The following is a 16717-nucleotide window of genomic DNA, read 5'->3' as shown; positions in this document are numbered from 1 at the left end:
TATTCGGACGAGCACCCAATTTATGTTACGACCCGCTCGTTGAAAGTCGCAACATAAAAAGGGGAAAACGGACAACACTTCTAGTTAATGAAAACTAGTTTATTAAAGTGCCAGAACACCACATAAAATGAATATAAACAAACAGAAGTCTAGGGATCAAAGAAACAATCAACATATAATAAAATATATGAATACACTACATGACTTAGGAAATTACAAACAAACATGAATGAGAAAATAAGAGCTTACATCATTCACAGAGCCACCTCTTAGAAGATCTATCACACAGAGGAAGCTACTGATAATGATACACATCACTCTTATATACACCAAGCAATTATCAATAAGCACAGGAGACGTCACGTCACTAAAACAATACAAGCCTCGATACGGAGCTCCGATGAGAGGTGCCTGACGTTCTCGACACACGCCTCTAAGCCTCGGTATCAGGCGTAACATCACTACTCCCCTCTGCCCGCGCCGCCCTAGATGCCTGAACTCTGCAGGCCATCATGGCCCCTTGAACTTATTATTTTCCCTATTCCTCCCTTGTTTACCCCTCCCTTATCTGTCCCTCCCTGGTCCGCCCCTCCCGTCCCTAGTGGAGCGTCTGGTAGCCGCTCCTTAAGGAGAGAGTAATGTCCTGTCTTGTGTGCACATGTGGGCAAATTACCTGCCATATTTCGCCGAACACCGAGGTCCTGTGATAAAAGTAGTCCTGTTCTCACTCGGGATGAAAGAACTCTGACTCCTGCCACTGGTCTGTGCTCAGTTCATGGCGTCTGTTATCTAACTGAATGAAATTATGCTTATTTATTACTATAAAATAATAAAAACGATATCGACGCCTGTTTATGATTTCATACAGCTATATCTATAACGAAGTCTTGACATCATATCTGGGAGAAGTCAGTAAATTCGAGTAAAATCACAGGCTTTGCTTATCCCGTGCGAATGCGCCGCAAAACTCAGATGTGGGAGTAATTTCTAAATCACAGAGGTCCCGAGATAACACTAATCCCATGCGAATAGTGCTTTTGTCAGATCGTTGTAATGTCTACGTCTCCCGTCTTCCCCGTGATTCCTTTCTGGTATGTTTAAGTTGTGTTCTATTATTTCTAGTTTATGTGTTTTGCCCCTTGTGGGTTTTGTTTTGTGTTTGTTTTATTTTTTGTTAATACATTTTCATTCATCTGCACTTGAGTTCTCGCACCATTTTCCTTTGTGTTGAACGTGACAGAAATGAATAATTTAGAACATAAGAACAAAAACTATTAAATTTCATGAAATGTGTTTGAGGTTTTTAACCAAGGACTTATTTGATCTATATTAAACAATTTCAAAATTATAAATATATGTGAATATAGTGTTTAACCTTAGCCTGATATCGTCATACTCAATTCTAGTCAGAATTTGAGTCTGATGCTCCATTGGGCTGTGATTATGGGGCGTGTTTCAACTGAACCAGGAAAGACCTCGATCTGACAGACCTACAACCAATCAGAGCAGCAGAGCGAGTCAAATCAAGTTTATTTGTATTGCAAATTTCATTCACAATGGCAATTCAAAGTGCTTTACATAGAAATTAATTAAAATAGTAATAACATATGCATAAGAAATAAGAATACCATGTGTAAGAATGATAATAAAAACAAGGACAATATAAAAAGATGTAAAGAAAAAAAAAATGGAGATAAATAGATCCCTATTTGCCTGATTCTAAATTCGGGGTACCCCTATCTGAGATGGAAAAGATGGAGCAGGTTCGCAATGTCTCCTGGACCCTACAAGTCTGTCCAAGATGGGCTCCTTTGCCCCGCAGGGCCTCCCCTTTCTTGAGTCTGCTTCATTACACCATTAACAAGCAGAATGAAGCAAAGCACACTGCTCTCCTTTTCCAATCAGTTCCAGTCATAATAAAAAGAAGAAAATGTAACAAAATAAAAGTAAATACTACATTGCAGTAAATTGTTAATCTACATAGTGAGTAAAAGAGAACATTCAAGCAAAAGGCTATAAATGAAAGATGAAGAACTAAAAAGCTGATCCGAAGTGTGTTTTGGTTTTCCCATCATCATCTCTTTCTTTGAGCACATTGAGCTGTAAATGAAATGAATGATCATCACGATCTTAAAGACGTTGTTTCCATTTCATTTGTAGTAAACGCGTTCATTTGAATAAATCAGAATACATTTTTTCAGTGTATGAACTCACCGGGCACAGGTTCCCTCCGCATCACTTCCGGTTCTGGCATTTGGGACCAGCGCAATGTCACGCCAGAAATCCCTCGTCCCGCCAGAACAGATTCCAGCTGAAACAAACACATCGCTTAAAACTTCTATGAATGCGCTCAGATTTCTCTCTCTCTCTCTCTCTCTCTCTCTCTCTCTCTCTCTCTCTCTCTCTCTCTCTCTCTCTCTCTCTCTCTCACCTGCGTCAGGACCTGGTCTCTCATTGCACCACCAGACAGACTCGAGCTTGACTTCAGTTTGAGCTTCACAAACGTTTGCATTAAACAAGAACCTAAAAAACACATACATGATGTTACGCTCCATTGTTTAGATCAGTGGTTCTGATGGGTCACAGACAGCAGGAGAAAACAAAGATAAATGCAAATGCATATAATCATGCATTTTTAGGATCATTGTATCTTATGTTTTTGGCAACAAAGCCTGTGTGTCTATAATATCTACAGTAATCTGGAGAAAATTCATCTGTAACATAAGATTAAACAGATACAACTTCTCAACTTCTCATCTGGGTTTTCAATCCTCAAAAGTAATCAATAAAACTACACAAAATAAACCTTCTCTGTTCACGTCTGTAAACCTTGTTCCCTGTCGTTGTGGAAAACGACACTATAAGGAACGCTCTGAAAGGAAATTGCCAAGGCTGACCCTAGAACTCCCAGGACCAGAACAATTGGGGAAATGTGTACATACGCCACCTTGACAGTGGGATATCTCTTGAGATGAAAAACAGATCCACTGGCTGAAAACCTGCCAGATTAACTTCCCTGTCTTGGGGTGGAGTGTCTATTCCCTGGGCCCCAGGCCCTGCCTTAACAGGACATCTGCCCACACACTCTGTTCTTCAAGGATATACATTGGAGGATCTGATGTGCCAGTCTGTATATCTCAGACCCCCTAATGATTTATATAAGGGAGCACAAAAATTGTATCTGTTTGTACTAAAACATAATGGACCCTGAGGTCTAGGAGAAAGTACCTCAGTGCAAGAAATACAGCCACCATCTCCAGACAATCATGTGCCATGAGAGATGTTGCTCTCTCCACAGACCATCGCATGACCATCAAGCGGCCCTCCATGACCGATCCCCAGCCTGAGAGGGATGCATCTGTTGTCACTATCTTCCAATGAGAGGGTGCCCCTTAACACTGGGCCTTGAGACAGGAACCAATGATTCTTCCATATGACTATAGGGTATCTGCATATAACCTTGGGTAGAACCAACTGGTCCTGAGCCACCACTGCAGGGGTCTCAGCAGGCCAAAAGATATGATGTTAGACACTGCTGCCAAAAGGACCAACAATCAGGAGCTGTTTTGGAACTTCTATGGCCTGTCCTGGTAACTACCGCCAGGATAGACTCGATATGAGTGAGAGACAATTGTGCCCTCATCCTAGTCAAATCACATACCACTCCCAGGAACATAGTTTGCTGCAAGGGAGACAATTTGCTTTTCTTGGCATTAAGCCTCAACCCCAGGCACCTTATATGGCCAAGGATGACACCTCGATGCCGAACTGCCATCTCCTGCAACTGAGCTAGAATGAACCAGTCGTCTATGTAATTGAAAACACGAATGCCCTGGAATCTCAAGGGAGCCAGTGCTGCATTAATTCATTTGGTAAAGGTGTAAGGGGATAGTGGTAGGCCTAATGAAACAACCCCAAAAGTGAACCTCAATAACTTCCTTTGTGGTTAAAGGATGGAAATGTGTAAGTAAGCCACCTTAAGAGCTATCGTCTGGACAAACGTTTGCTGGCAAACCAGTCCTCAGACTTGATCCGACTTACGAAGAGCGGAATAGCTAATATCTTGAATAGGAGACTGGTTCAAGTGCCAAAGATCTTTAATCGGATGCAACCCCACATCCTTCTTTGGAACATTTAAGTACCAGCTGTAGAACTCATTCGACAAGAGGGAGCAAACTCACAGGGTGGGGGGTGGTGGTGGGGGGTGGAGTGGAGTCAAACACTCCTTGGATTGCCTCTCATCTGCCATGACTAATTATATGTATTTATATTTTTTAGGACAGACAACAATAAACATTAGAGATAGTTTTACACACAGAGTGCTTCCTGAAGAGCAGAAGATAACACCTTCACATGCTAAATTACGATGTAACACCAATCAGTTTCACACATGCTTCAGAGGCTCAAAATATGACCCATATGAAAATAAATATAGGTTAATTTGGAAAGAGGATGATCATGATTTAGGTTTAACCACGTGTGTTTTATTGACTGCTGAGAGCATGTATAATCAACAAAGAAATAAAAAATAAATGGCCATATTTCAACATAGTTAGTTTGTTCAGACCTTCTCCATAGACCTCCACCTCACACAGAGTGAGAAACCTTAAATCTCCAGGAATGATCAGATTCACATATCGACCCTCCATATCATTACAAGTGTAGGTGGACGAAACACCAGCTGGAATACTAGAAATCACAGCACATCTGCAGAGAGACAGAGAAAACTTCATTTAGACTTTATTCTTTCTGCACTTGTGTTTTCAGCCTTGAGGAATCGGTGGATATTAAGACACGGTTATACATTTATGTTCTAAAAATGTTGTAGGAATAGGGATTTGAAATATATCTAAAAATATATCTGTTAAAAGGTAAAATTTTCTTGTCTTAATTTTGTTGATTATTTCCCTCATATTCTCCATTGTTGCGGCTCCTATCTCCCCAGTCTGTCAGTAACTCTGTTTATTTCCTGTTTATATGAAACCCCTCCTTCTGAAAAGCACAATGTGCTCTGATCGGTCGGCTGAAGCAGTGTGTTGTGATTGATCAAGTGCATGCAGCATGTTTGGGAAATGTCCCACCCCTTACCATAACCGGCAGTTTCAACACACTACTAACTAACTAACTAACTAACTAACTAACTAACTAACTAACTAAATAACTAACTAACTAACTAACTCAACCATGCCCGCCCCTTTATTTTGCATATGAATTGTTTAAATGAGGAATATTGTGACGTGTTCTTTCCTGGAAGAAAACTCAAGACTACAATGGAGATGTTTCAGAATCAGTGACACGGATATATAGAGAGGAACTCCCTTTCGAGGGACTTTGGAACTTTGCAGAGCTTTTTCTTGCTCAAACAGCAACATACAGACTAATAAAATATGCACATGAACATGTAAAAAAGAATAATTGTTCTTCTTTAAAGATTTTGATAATGTTATAATATTCTCACATCTCTAGTACAATAGTAGTAAAATACTCTTTTGCTGGTTGAAAGAGGGTCTCACATGGGATTGTTGTTGCCGTTGTTCTCCAAAGAGTTTCCGATGCGAATCTCTGCTCCATTTATTTGTTCCGGACAGCAGTCTCGTCTGTTAGTGACGACCACTCTACTAACTTTGTAAGTATCACGCAGATCCAGCCTCCACCACGGGTTAGTCTGTCTAATGGTTGACGAGCACGCTGACCAAGACGGCAGCAGACCTGGATTACCGTCAACGGCCCTTTCAGCATACCAGATGCCGTATGTTGATGACTGCGTGGCGTTTCTTCTTAGTGCCAAGTTTCCTGGAGAATTTGACAAAAAGATGCTGAAAACCCGACTGTATGTTATCTTGCAAATGTATGCTGCTAATAAGAATCCCTACACTGTAAAGTTTTTTTTTTTGTTGGTTTAACTTAAGAAACTAAGTAACCTGGTTGCCCTAAATTTTTGAGTTTACTGAAATAAAATTTTTGAGTTGATACAATGAAGGAAATTTGTTTAATGAATAGAAATTCAAAATGTTATTGTATCTGAACCACATCAAAAATTTGATAAATCATGAAAATAGCACAATTTGGCATGTTTCACTGCGTCACCAGAAATAAAACACACACAATTACCCAATATGCTTACAAAATATTTTAATAAAGGTTGTCGAATCTCAAAAAATGTTCATTGTATTAACTTAACATTTTAATTTCAATGAACACTTGAACACAACTTTTTTTCTAAATATTTTTTTTACAGTGTACAACTGTCACATACACAATATTCTGAGATAAAATACTTTTTGTTGTACTTGTTGATTTTGTATCTTGACTAGATCAAGTGTGTTAAAGCATTTATTACTGCTGTAAATAAATTCTGGTCACTTTAGAAAAATGGTGTGTCATTAATAACTTTACAGGAAGTAATCCGGGACAAATGTAGTACTACATTAGCACAAAATGGGAACAAGCTTAACTAATCAAAGGACTGGTATCAGATTTACTCCTATTAGGTAATCAGTAGGAATTGCTGAATGAGATTAGCCTCAATAATAACCATCAAATAACTATGATAAATTATTAAGAATTATCAATTAATTACTAATCTCAACATTATTGTGTGTCTGAGGCATAATCTTTTTTGCTCTGAATATATTCATAAAATGCATCACTAATTTCACAAGTGTATAGTCACTGTGGGAACTACTGGTGATCTGGACCATTATTTTAAAGTGGAAAATATGTTTTCAAATTGTCTGTGTGATGATTTGAAGCAAAAATTAGAAAAAGAAAAAAGATTATGAAGGGAAGTGGTTAGGGAGACACGTAGAACAAGTCAAGTCACCTTTATTTATATAGCACTTTTTACAATGCTAATTGTTTCAAAGCAGCTTCACAGTGAAGATACAGGAAGATAATGCAACAGAATTTGATTTTATCCAGCTCATTTCAATTATCATATAGTGTCAATGCGAGCAGATTTAAGTGTCACTATCAAGGATAGTGTTCTGCAAAGATAAATCATTTGGCAATGTGTTGCTGTTGCTGCCGGTCCAGCAAACGTCTATGCTTTGCTTCTGTTTGATATAATTGTAAATATATCGATTAAAATACTGCTATTCTGGTCTATAACTCCTCTCTGAACCTCCCACTGACCCATATCTTATTTGCTCATTTGCTGTCGGTCATCGCCGATGTCATTTTCAGTCAGAACACATTTCACACAGCAGGAGTTTGAATCGCTGACAGGTCCAGATATTTAGCATGCCAAATATCTCGTGGGAGTCGCGGACTCGTCTAAGAATCTCTCAGATCGCGTCTTTGATAATTCACACTGCGTCAATTGTTAGTGAACGAGCACCGATTTGCCTATGATTTCCGATTGTAGGTGATTTCGCAAAACCTGTTAGCTAAAATTGGGCAGTGTGAACTTGGCATTAGCAATACTGATTAAAAACGCTAGGGGTGTCCATGGTTAACCGATTGACCGATTAACCGTTAAAAATTGCGTAACCGAGTGAAACATTTTGCTCGGTTAAGTGGCGTCAATGACGTGCCTTGAATTTAGTTGTAATATATGTTTGCACCCCTAGAGACCGCAAGAGCGCTCCCAGACATTTGTAGTATCCATAGGGTTAGGGTAGTATCCACAAGAAGAAGTCATGACCAGCTTTCTAAGCGGGCAAAGAAAGCGTGGGAGCACTTTAAAAATGAGAGTGACGGGGCGAAATGCAAGTATTGCAATGCAGTGCTTACCGCATCTTTCAGGCTATAAGTTGCTCCGGAGTATGAGTCGCATCAGTCAAAATATGCGTCATGAAGAGGAAAATAACAAACATCGCACTGGACTATAAGTCGCATTAGGGCAGAAGCAGAGCGGGAGCCGCGCGCGCTGTGCATAACGGAGCAGAAGAAAGAAAGTTTGAAGTGAGAAACTTGTGAATGACTAGAGAAAAGCAGACGTTACTTTAACTGTAATGAAGAAAACAAAAAAGCTGATCACGGACTGAAAGCAAGATGGCCAGAGCTGAAGGGACGAGTCCACAGATGCTTGAACTCTCTGCCGGGAGAGGCTCAGCCGTGCGAGTCAAACGCTGTCTGTGTGAATCATTCTCGGCTGCATATTTTACTAACGTTACATGCTCTAATCGTGCAGGCGCCCTCGCAGCCACTCGCATTGCTCGTGAACTGGAGCGCATCTCATCCTAATTTAATGAAACTCAGAGTAGGCCTCGCAGACATGAAATAGATCTTAAGAAACTTGAAATGTCTTTTAACAATTTAAAACGAAAAGAAATAGGCTACTCTCTGATTGTGTAATCCATGATGTGCATTTCTCTATATAGGCGCGTTCACTACGGAGATGGTGGTCGTCAAATTAATAAGCTAAAAATAACCCTGACGCACACTATGGTTAACCGAGTATTAACCGCTAAGGGCCTCGGTTAACGGTTAATGAAAAACTTGAAAACGTGCAGCCCTAAAAAACGCGAATGCCAGTGACTGAATGTCAAAGAAAGTTTGAACATCCTGTCCCTCAGCTGAACTGGACCTTTTGATTGGTTTGGCACCCACGCCAAACCTGTCTGTGATTGGCTGAAGCACAGGGTTCCAGGAGTTTTAAAAGTGCTGGTAAAATGTCAGCTTGCCCTGTTACTCCGACGACACCGTTGTCAAAGTACTTTGTACTTTAGGTGAAAAATAACTGTAGCGGTTGAATCCTTCATTTTTTTTCAACTCAAATAAAATTATGACAATTTAATTATACTCAAGAAAGCAGAAAAAAATGTACCAAAGTACTGTAAGGAAATTAATTGTAAGTACTTTCCACGTCTGATAATGATCCAGATCACTAGTAGTTCTTGAAGCTCATACTGCATGACCTTTGCTGCCGACAAAAACCTCCGGATCAATGCCATGACAGGAAAAAAACAAATGACCTATGGTGCTTTACATGTCTCATCCCAAATATCTGTTAAGACACAGTCAAATATTTAGTCAAAGTAGCCTACTTCGTTTTAAACACTCCAGTGACTGTAAACAGGAACGCATTTGGCTGATGTCATAACGCTATAGCACTTTTGATAAAGAAAATAAGTGTTCATGGATGGATTATGGATAGATTAAATGAGTTAATTTAGGCTCACAAAATCTAACCTTGTGTTCCGGCCGCCATCATTTGAACTGAGAAAAACCCTTTTGAAAAGAAATGAGAAACACAGAACAAAACTCTTACATTGAATAATAAACATTCTGTTAGATTTACACTTAAAACATGAAAAAAGTACACAGTCTTATCTTGTTTTGTGTTTTAGGGATTATTAGACATTTAAAAACTAAACATTTAATTAAAATTGTTCAGTTCTCTAAGTAATAAAAACATGATTTTCGGGGTCTTATAAAAAGTGTTTCTGTGTCTAAAAGAAAAAGTTGGAGATAACAGAGACGTTGAAGATGTTTTCCTCACCCAGTAAAAGCACCAGACTCCCGCTCGAGCTCATTTCAAGCGTTTCCTGATTCTTTCTGCTTTCAGCCGAGGATGTTCGAATGAATGATCACTGTGAGAGACAGAGATGAGAGGCACATTAGTTCAGCTTTACATATCAGTGTGTCTTCTTTCCACATCAATCACATGATATTGCTCTCCTCCTCCATTTTCACAAAAGTTTAAAATTACTTATAATCCCTTATAAATATTATATATCTTAGAAAAAATTAAAAAATAAAGAATGCAGATTGTTGAATGAGCATCCAGCAATTATGCAAAATTCTGACTGTCATCTGGGGAAAGAAAAAGTAATATAGTCAGCAATATACAGCACAAAGCACACAATGCCAAGTTAAATCAGTTTAGTATTTTAATATAATGTTTCTTTCTTCTCAATTGTATGTCAGTCAGCTAGATTACCTTGGTGAAATAGGCAGAATTTAACAGAACGTACTGAACAATGTTTAGAACACCACAGAAAGCCAAGTTTTTATGTTCAATTTTGGTATGAAAGCTTCTTCTGTCCAAAGAGGAAATATCCCAGAGGAAGCAGGGCTCCTTCTGCTGGTAGATAATGTAACTACATCATGCCATGTTAAAGACAGCTGTGGTATTCTGAAAAATAAAACTCATTTTAGGTAAGCTTTTAATTGAACATTTCTATCAATTTTATATAGTTTTTGATTTTATATTCTTTTGCTCTTTTATTCCTTTTTCTACTATGCATGTATTATGTATTTTGTCTTATCTGTTACTGTAAAGTGCTTTGAGATGTACATTTAAAGGCACTATATAAAATTAAGATTTATTATTATTATTATGATTTTATTTTATTTTAAACTAAAAACTTTACCTTTTACTCTGGAAAAATCCCTTTACATTTAACATAATACAATATCACAGATCACTATTTTCCTGAAGCACAAAATTAGATCAATCAACCTCCAAAAATCTACAAAAATTGATATTCAGATGAAATGACAATAGTTTTAGCCAATTATCAAAAGTGCTGAGATGAGATTTTGTGCTATCTATACTTTTCATTCCACCTTTTTCTCTTTTAGTAAAAAGTATTTAAAGGGGGGGTGAAACACTCAGTTTCAGTCAGTGTCATGTCAATCTTGAGTACCTATAGAGTAGCATTGCATCCTGCATATCTCCGAAAAGTCTTTATTTTTTTAATAATTATATAAGAAAGATGCGCTGTTCCGAGTCTTTCCGAAAAAAGCCGAGCGGGTGGGGGCGTGTCGTGTGAGCGGAGCTAAATAATGACGTGTGCGCGCTGCTGCTATTGTGTTGAGTCGAGTGCGTCGTAAAGCTGTGTCATCCCTAACAGCGGGAAAAAAACTTTATTCAAAATAAAAATATGGCTTTTATTCAGATACAGCCATACATCTATGATCCGGAATCAGACCCAGAGGCTGCAGTTGAACAGGAGCAGCAGCAAAAACGACTAGAGCAGGACGTCTCTATGTGCTACAAGTTATACACTAACTATATAATATGCTTAGCGGCTTGTGTTATTTACATATTTATACTTGAATTATATCGTCGTATTTTTGTCTTTGAAGGTGTACATGTGGGAAGTGCAGTTGTGCACGTGTGTGTGTGTGTTTACGCGTGGTTTGTGTAGACAGTAAGCGGACTGGTTTTGCACGGCAGGTTAAGTTAGTGTTTACATAGAAAGACACGGAATAGTAGCGCATTTGAATGAAGAAGCGCGCTTATTTAGTTCAACATATTTCCCCACTCTTTGTGTATTGTTGTTTGGAGTGCTTTTACAATACACAAACATAAAGTTACACATATAGTGGCCAGCTAAACAAATGTACACGCACTACACATCGCATGCTCCATTGATCAATTAACTATACGTGATCATGTTTGGGCTACTTGATGGGCATAGGCAAAAACACAGACATTTGAAGCAGTCTCACTCACCGCCTGCGGTTCTAACGTTAGGACCTTTATCGTTGGGACTGCTCCATCCTTCAGCATTAGGCGATCGGGAAAATCCGGCGTCGAGCTGGGCCTTGTTTATGAAACAGTCGGCACCGAAATGCAGCGAACAGATATAAACATTCGCGCAACTCAGTTGCTGATCCGGAAAAGCAAATTACATCCACTGTTGCCTTAACGCGGGGTTTTTGGGGAATCTGTGCAGGACTGTCTTGGTCTGGCAACCAAAAACGAACTTTTTTGGTGACATTGTTATGTGCACATCACCTGTGCAGCAGCCTACGAGCCAGCGCTTTGATGGGCGTAGCCTGTTACTTTCGCTCTCTCTCTCTCTCTCTCTCTCTCTCTCTCTCTCTCTCTCTCTCTCTCTCTCTCACGCGCTTCCGGTAGAATTGTCCGTAAGGCCCATACAAGGAAATTCCGCCCCCATTAACGTCAAAGGGGACGCATGATCTCAAAAAACTTGCCGAAACTTATGACTAACCGGAAGTAGTATTTTTGACAAAGAAATACTCCCATCAAACGTCCACCTTAACTTTTGAAACTGTTTAGTATGGGATTCCAAGTCTTTAACAGTGTAAAAAGATCAGTATGCATAAAACAGCATTTCACCCCCCCTTTAACTAATAAAAGATGATGATGAAAAAATGGCTCATAGGAAAACACAAACTGGTTACGATAATCAACTGTATTCCTGAGACTGTTATTAATATGGAGATATACTGCATAGTATATACAAAGATCGTTTATTCCAGCGCACGTGCACAACAAAACCCACCAACTACTAGCCCAAAACAATAGCTTCTCATGGGTCTAGATATCACATAATAGTCACTTCAACAAGCGGACATGGAAAACAACCGGCGGAAAAAACGCGGACTTGGCAACACAGTGCAGTTGAGCTCAGTTGACATTTGAAAACTAACGTAATGCGTCGCTTCGTTGCTCTGATTGGTTGTAGGTCTGTCCAGTTGAGTCATTCCTGGTTCAATTGAAACACGCCTCATAAAGTTCAAGTTCAAGTTCAAGAGTTTTATTTTAAATTATTTTAAATATAGCCCAATGGAGAGTTTCAGACATATTCGGCCTAGAATTGAGTATGACCACGTCAGGCTATCGTTTTAAACATTTGAGCATATAAGCATACCAGCAGCCATATCACCCTGTAGCCCAAGACTGGTTTCCCACTGAAGCTAAGCAAGGCTGAGAGTGGTCAGTACCTGGATGGGAGACCAACTGGGAAAACCAGGTAGCTGCTGGTAGAGGTGTTAGTGAGGCCAGCAGGGGGTGCTCACCCTGTGGTCTGTGTGGGTCACTGTGTATAGTGATGGGGACACTGTACTGTCAAAGAGCACCGTCCTTCGGATGGGACAATAAACCGAGGTCCTGACTCTCTGTGGTCATTAAAAATCCCAGGACGTCCTTCGATAAAGAGTAGGGGTGTAACCCCGGCATCCTGGCCAAATTTGCCCATTGGCCGCTGTCCATCATGGCCTCCTAATCATCCTCCTCTCTAGATTGGCTTATGCACTCGGTCTCCTCTCCACCAATCAGCTGGTGTGTGTTGAGTGTTCTGGCCAATATGGCTGCCGTCGCATCATCCAGGTGGATGCTGCACATTGGTAGTGGTTGAGGAGATATATTTAATATCTCCCCCTTCTATATGTAAAGCGCTTTGAGTACCCAGAAAAGCGCTACATAAATGTAACTACTTATATTCATAATAATTATGAGACATAATCCTCATTATTCTTTTGTTTTGATTCTATAGCGATTTTAAGGACACTATAGCCTTAATTTCTGCCCAAATGCCCCGTTAACAGCACAATAAATCCATTTAGAGTAGTCCCCAAGTCTTTCCAAAAAAAACTAAAAAACTAAAAGCACATTATGTGAATTATTATAACAAAATAGATAAAGCTCCACAACACTGTTACCCATGAAATGATAACATTAATCTGGATATTGTTTTTGACTTTTATTCCTCTTGTGCAGAACTCACACTGTACACATTTGGTCGTTATTTTGTAGTTTACTTTCAGTTGAGTATTTATGTGTGTGTGTGTGTGTGTGTGTGTGTGTGTGTGTGTGTGTGCGTGTGTGATCAAACTGCAAACACAAAATAATTCACAATTAATATCTGGTAATGTTCACTTCACCAAAATACGTTTCTGTTGTAACATCAGCTTTGTGTACAATGCATTATATTATGTTAATCAACTAAATGCAACATATGTAACAGGCAATATAACATTAAATGTCTAATGATCGCTAATAGCGATCTACATAGTGATAAACAAACCATCACAAACTTAAACAATAAAACATTACTCACCACGCTGCGAATATATATAGTTAGATTATAGTTCCCTTTCGAAAGGGAACTCGCGCTGCGTCAGCTGACGCTACGGGGAACGCCTTCAGCGTGACAGGTGTCTGAAATCGCTATCAAATCACAATCCTACTGACCGTCGGCAGCTGGTGATGTCATCACCGTGCGACCAGGAAGTATAAAAGGGCACCGTGCCAACATGACACTATCCTTTCGTCTTCGGGGACTGTTTGTCTGGTTCGCTGGAAAGTCAGAAAAAAAATAAATGAAATGCACACGAAAGTTGAAGGAAGCGTACAGGAAGTGCACTGATCCATGTCCCAGGTTTCTCACGCCTGAGGACACACATCCCCTTTGTGTGCTCTGTCTGGGGGAAGAGCACGCGCGGGAGGTTCTCGAGGGGGCCTCCTGCGCAAATTGCGAGCGTTTTCCGTTGAGGATGCTCCGCTCTCTCCTGGCCTTCTTCTCGAGGGAAGAGGAGCCAGCATCTGGGAGCAGTCCCGCTCATGCTGAGGCTGAGCGGCGCCGTTTGTCCTGGGGCTCCCAGATGGACCTGGCTCATCGTCTGGAGAATACAGTTTTCGCGGACGATCAGCCAGGTCGCGAGAGCTGGCTGACGGAGGAGGAGTCGGATGGAGACTCCTCCTTGTCATCAGCCCGTGCTCTTCCGGTCGATCAGAGGATAGCTGTGGATGAGGAGGAAAATGTGGCTGAGGCTGAATCCTCCCAGCCATCCTGCCCCGTGTATGGGGAGCTGTTAGACGTGATGGGGCGCGCGGCGCTGAGACTTCAGCTGCCGTGGCAGAGAGCCAGGGGAGAGGCCGCCCGCCCTATAAGATTGGGCGATCGGTTTCTCCCCGACCATAGCCGCCCAGCTCCCGGGAGCCTTCCATTCCTCCCCGACCTTCACGAGCAGGTCGTGGAGGCATGGAAGAAACCCTACTCGGCGCGAGACACAGGGTATGTGTCGATGCCGCCTATCGACGAGACGTTCGCGAACTATCTCGCGTCCGCGTGGCCATCGACACTAAGAGCTCCAGCCCTGCCGTCGAAACCATTAAAGACGACTTCGTGTCTTAACGGCAGGGCATACACGTCGGCGGGTCAGGCGGCGGCGGCCTTACACACAATGGCTGTGTTGCAGGCTTATCAAGCTGACCTGCTGAGGGACCTCGATCAGGGGGAGGGCCTACCCCCTGATGCGATGGCTGAGTTACGCCGCACCACAGATCTCTCTCTCCGGGCGGCCAAACACACAGCAGTCGCCATCAGACGGTCGCTGGCGGCTATGGTCGCCACGGAGAGGCATCTGTGGCTGAACCTGGCGGACATCGGGGGGAAAGAAAGGGCTTTTCTCCTCGATGCCCCGGTCTCGCCCTCTGAGCTTTTCGGCACCTCCGTTGAGGCGGTGGTGGGAAAGTTCAGAGAGGAGAGGGCGCGCTCAGCGGCATATAGAACGTGTATTCCGCTGAGGTCCGGGGTGGCGCCCAGACAGGAGGTTGTCCCTGGCCCTTCGAGATCCGAGGATCGTCGACTGGGCCAACGCAGCAGCGTGGCCTCTCGTGCGCCCCCTCCGTGGAGGAGTAGGACGCAGAAGAGGCGGGACACCCGCAACAGGAGGAGGGACATCGGGGAGAAGATCAGCTATTAGATGTCATAGATGTCAAACCATCAGCTACTGGTCCATGGAGTGTCTACCCCAGGCCAGTAAGAATTGCGTACGGTTCGCCTGACTCACCACAGCGTGTCTCACGAGGAGCAATTATGTCAGGTTGGTCTAGACCTATCAGCAAGTGAACCTCGTCAGCCAGATAAACATCAGGTAAACTTATTTCATCTACAATATCATGTAGGTGTGGCCACTGGAACACTTCATGTTGTGTGACTAGGTTGTCTAGACTTATGTTCAGATGATCCCGACAAAGCACTCCCTTCATCAGGTTAGAGTTCCTTTGTTGAGCATCTTGAACTTGTAGATCCACTGCTAAGGTGACTACGTTGAGATTTTTGGTCTCCATGGTGTTTAATTTCATGTTTATTTTGAGTGACTCCAATTTAAGAGCGTGAACTAGCTTCTTAGAAGCAAATGTCCCATTAGAACCGCTGTCAAGCAAAGCAAAGACATTCATGGAGAATCGATTGTGTCTGTCTGAAACCACTACTGGCAAAATGAGAAGTGCAATCTGCTTTTGACTGGCTTCAATGCACTTTCTGGTTGCATGTGCTTGAATGGATTGTGCAGGTTCAGCAGCAGACTCACCTCCAGTAGCTTGATTAGTAGATTGGCTGTCGTCGTTGTTAGAAGTTACAATAGCGGAGTGCAGCCAACTGTTTTTTTCCACATCCAGGCACCTTGCATACCCAGCTGCGAGTACAGACCGTGCTGCGATGGCCTTTCATGAAACAGTAGAGGCAGAGTTGCTTTTGTTGAACAAAGGCCAAACGCTCTTGAACAGACCGAGCTCTGAAGGCTTGACACTGGTTCAGAAAGTGTCCGTCAGTGCACTTTGGACACTTAAATCTTTTTGTCTTTGGTGTTACTGATGTGGTGGATTCATTAGTAACTGACACTGTTGCAAATGTCTGCCTTTTCTTATTGAAACTTGACTTGGGACTTGATTTAGAACTTGCTATTGAAATTCGACTGGCAGGGCTAAGAAGATTCCCAAAGATAGGGTCGGCTCTCTTAGCAGCTTCTGATTCAACAAGACTGACTATGTCATCCAACTTTGACAAACACCCAGACTTAATGATCTCATAATTTATTGTGAGCCATCTTTTCTTTATGTCTTCAGGTAGTTTTTCTACAATTTGTCGCAAAGTGCGTCCACCATTCACCAGACCTTTAAAGTGTCTTGGCAGCTGCACAGAATGTCTGCAAAGCTTTGCAGCTGCTTGTTGTCTTTAATGTCTTTGTAGTTAAGCACCTTGTCAACCCATGCTTGTGATATTGCATACGG

Source organism: Pseudorasbora parva, chromosome 1 (genome assembly GCF_024679245.1).
Source record: "Pseudorasbora parva isolate DD20220531a chromosome 1, ASM2467924v1, whole genome shotgun sequence".
Taxonomy (NCBI): domain Eukaryota; kingdom Metazoa; phylum Chordata; class Actinopteri; order Cypriniformes; family Gobionidae; genus Pseudorasbora; species Pseudorasbora parva.
This window is presented reverse-complemented; position numbering follows the sequence as displayed.